The sequence below is a fragment of the Micromys minutus genome (genome assembly GCF_963924665.1).
Source record: "Micromys minutus genome assembly, chromosome: 25".
Classification (NCBI taxonomy): Eukaryota; Metazoa; Chordata; class Mammalia; order Rodentia; family Muridae; genus Micromys; species Micromys minutus.
The window spans coordinates 12,791,134-12,795,418 of record NC_137960.1 but is presented as its reverse complement, the minus strand read 5'-3'; the positions used below and the strand labels follow the sequence as shown (position 1 = coordinate 12,795,418).

Below are 4,285 nucleotides of genomic sequence, written 5' to 3'. Positions count from 1 at the left end.
TTAATGAGTAGAAAATCATGGCCATCTTTTTATATAAATTGCTTAAAGTCATATTTCTCCTTAATAGGGTTGTATTATGACTAAGTATATGAACTATTTAATGCAGCTACTGTGACCTGGGACACTTGGCTTCTTGCTAAAAAGGAAGTGACAATTATCTCTAAATTCTATGTTCAGTTTAGAAAATTAAATGTATTAAGGTCTTGGACAAGAATATATATCATTTAGAGGACCACAAGGAAGAAGAAAGCCAGACTTCTCAAAGTATGATAAATACATGTGATCGAATATTACGATCCAGCCATTGAAAAGAATTAAGTTTTGCTGCTGCTGTAATGGGCTCGATTTGAGCAGTGAACAATGTCATATGTGAGCCGGGCTTACTCTGTTCTGCTGTTTAAATCATCCATGATTTCCTAATAACGCCAGCTTCACCAGCGTGGAATGTGCTTGGTAGCAGGAACTTAGCAACAATCTTGATCGTAAAAAGTGGAGGAGAGGCGAATTGAACCTTTCCAGCCTTCATTAAGAGATGTTTTTCACCAGTATTACCTCGACCTTTCCTTCCTTGGATGGAGCAACCACCAAGATCACCAGCAAGTGTTTCTGCAGGCATCTAAAGAGCATCATGGTTTGAGTTACTTCATGGAATAGCCAGTCTACCAGTCTGCTAGGTAAGAAGTTTCACTGAATTTAACCAGGAACTAGAAATTTCTGTATCTAAAAGATACACCATGTGTCTACCCCAACTCAGTCCTGGCATCTGTAAAGGGGTGTGGTTTGGAGACAGGAGTGTCAAGTTTCAGATCCCTGGAGGCTTTAGTAGCTGGTGTATTGTGTTTATAAACAACATGAATTTGCAGTTTGGACAGGACGTTAAACGTTACAGCTTACTTAGCTCCTGGCAGGCTTAGGTTTATCTCTAGCAGTCCTTCCAACCACAATCTAACTGTGATTGCTCGAATACTTATGAACATACACTGTCCTGTTTCCCATTAAGGGAAACTTCAGCAGGGCTCTCCCTTCTCAAGTCCCGGCAGAATGACATCACATCCGGAGTTAAATGGAAATGGAAATGTGACTTCTTTGAACGATTACTGTGGCGTCCCCTTACAGAGTTCACACAGTCCACACACCCACATGACCGTTGTTGCACATGCTGCAAAGATCTACTTGAATAGAAAATGAAGCTAACAAAATTTTATTTAATTGGGAAAGTTGATGGCTGCATTAAGTAGTCACTGCAAAAATTATTTAATAAAATTTATGGAGCAGAAATCCAGCACCCCCCAAATGTCTCTAAAATCTGGATAGAATGACACAAGCTAGACCTTGCTGTGCAACAAGGCTCACCCCGGCATGTTGGCCTGAGTCTAAGATCTAGTCTTAGGTGTGGAAAGCAACGGGTCCTTGAGTCTCAGCATTGGAATCTCTCTCCAAGACCCATTTAGTTGGCACAGGTGGCCTTCCAAGTGAAAGGCCAACTTCAGATCTCTTGTGCAATGCAATCCTGGGTGAAAATGAACCCGCCAAACATAATTAACATTCACGGGTAATTAATTACTTCTTCAGGGAGAATGTGCTCATTTGGAAAGCTTGATTAAAATACACACTCCTTTAATTTAGGAAGGAAGGTAAATGGAGAAGTTGGAAATAGGTAAGTGGTTTTGGGATGCGACCTTCCAACTTCTGGTGGTTGTAGTGTGCTAGGTTTCTAGCTTCTCCCTTTTCAGAACTGGGTTAGTCATCTGGGGCTGTGTAATGGAATATTATTTATGTATTCAAATGTATTTAGGTAATTCAAATGAAAGATGCCTATTTATTATACTTCTCAAAGCTGAGAGTTCAAGACCAAGGTATGAGCCAACCTATGGCTTTCAAATTCTGTGACGAGACGTGGTTTCCTGCTATCCCGTTGCAGAGACCACTCCGAAAGAGTCCATGTGAAAAGGATTATCTCTAAAAGCCCTGCCTTCTAATGCCATCACACTGGGCTATAGGACTTTGCAATACAACTAAGAGTCCAAAGCATCCATAACATAATAAAGTCCCAAATTAAGTTGGGCTTAGAGCCAGAAAGGAGGCAATGTTCACTGTACCATATTTACATAAGACTGGAGGATACATAACTATCAGTTTAATAATATGCTCAGGTAAGTAGAAAACCATCTGTAGATAAGCTACGTGCCTGCCACAGTTAGCATGGCGTGCATTTTTATTTTTTAAACATCAAATGATATTCGTAGTGTGGGCGAGTATTCTATCCATTTCCTAGTTCTTGAGGCATGTGAGAAATTCATAATACAAAAGAATGTGCCATAAAACAACAGAATGATTTTCTATGTAATCTTTAGAAATCAAACCCAGAAGTCAAAGTATGGGTTGGAGCAGGAGCCCCCTGCAGGCTCTGACAAGGAAAGCTTGGTCCTTCCTGGAGCTCTGGCTACACCCTGCCTTCTGTGAAGTGTGACTCCAAGCTTCAGTGAGGTGACTGGCTATTCCTGTCCCTTAGAGTTATAATCCCGACTTATTTCCTACAAAGATTCGGCTGCTGGGTCCATCCAAGAACTGTTAAATCTATGATAACCACATTTTTATCAGTTACATGTGTAATTCTATTTTCAACTACATTAAATTATCATGTAACTGGAGGAAGGCACCAGTAGGAATCATCTTGGGAGATAGCATCTGAGATTCAAAGTGTGCCTGCCTCAGCTCAATCCTGTTATCAGTAAAGGGGTATGGTTTGGACACAGGGGTGTGAAGTTTCAGATCCCTGGAGGCTTTAGAAGTCTACATGCTACATTCATTATTCTTTTTTTGAGTTTTAGACATTTTATTAAGTGAAAACAATCTTATTCTTGAGTTTCAAAAATCGTTAAAAACATTATATAATAGCTTGTATAAACAGTGTCACAAAAGGTAAGGCATAGTAGTTGGTATTCTGAGTAATCTTGCAGTTTACTAAAAATGTAATAAATATAGTAGACATTTATGCATAGTAATTTCCTGAGGATTTTTTTTTTCTTTTTAGCCTTTTCGTCATGTCCAACATGATTTTAAAAGATGACTTTCCTATCGCATCTTAAAAATCCAAACACTTTACATTGATGGGCAAGTCTTCGACCAGCTGGTCTCTGTACAAAAGGAAAATGTGTGTGAAACATAGGTCACAAGTCGATGGCCTTACTTCCTAGGTTTGAGACAGAAATGCAGGTTTTTGGTCAGCACTGTGGTGAAGCAGGGAACCTGCTTCTTGCCGATTGCACCTGAGTCTTTGCAGAAGTCCATGCGGTGATGGGAGACCTTTCTGTTCACCACTGTGAGCAGCTCCTTGATCTCTAAGGAACTACCATATTTTGCCAGCATCTCACACAAATCCTGAATGTACCAGAAGCGGTTCACAGTTTCTCAGCGAGAGTAATACCCTTCTGCAACAGAGTTGCACTTGAGGAAGTCTGCCGCAGCAGGCAGAGAGTGTAAATGCAGGCAGCATCCACCTGGGTCACGTCGTCCATCTTGTCTGTCTGATGATCCACCACGTCCAGAGGAACCACGGGCACGTCATGCTGGTTGCCCCGACAGGCCTGAATAATACATATCTTGGGTTTTCCAACCAGGCTCTGACACTTACCTCCTTTGAACAAGCCGGTCAGTGTGTGAAGTTCTATTTTGGCATCACATGCATAAATATGGTTGCCTTCGCCGTGGCTCAGGAAGATACACAGGAAGCAGTCAGCATCTACGTGGCTTGCAGTCCACACCGCGTCAGTCTTGAGCAGTAGCTCTTCAGCTCTGAGGTCGTTAAAGCATTTCACTTCAAATCCTAGATCTGAAAACCTTCCGGGTCAGGTTCTCCTTGTCTTCACTGGTGTCTCTCTGGGAGTGTCAAGTGCCAGAAGAACCTCTTGTGATTGAAGATTAGGGCAATTCCTCTCCTGTTATGGTTACGGTCCATCTTGTCCTGCTCGGCTGGATTGAACACTTCCCTATTTTTGTAGAAGTCATCAGTCTCCGCCATGTTTTCACCTGCCCAGGAGCTCCGGGTGTCCTCGTGCCGAGGCCTCCACTCTCCAGGCCTGGTTTCCTGCCTACATATATGTTCTACATTCGTAAGCAAAGCGGGTATGAAGGTTTGGCAGGATGTTGAACTGTACAGCGGACTTGCCTCCTGACAGCCTTAGGTCTGCCGCTAGCACCACCTCCAACCATGGATGCTCAGACTAAAATCTGTTTTTAAAAAAAATTTAGACTGAGTGAAAAGCTAACTGTGAGTGCTCCAATT

The 4,285-nt window shown here is 42.1% G+C and overlaps 1 pseudogene across 1 annotated transcript; it reads right to left on the bottom strand.

The window, feature by feature from the left end:
- Nucleotides 1–3,186: 3,186 nt before the first annotated feature.
- LOC308437227 (caspase-6-like) lies at nucleotides 3,187–4,021 on the bottom strand (annotated as a pseudogene). The gene has a single exon. The product of its transcript is annotated as a caspase-6-like (transcript).
- Between the last annotated feature and the right edge of the window lie 264 nt (nucleotides 4,022–4,285).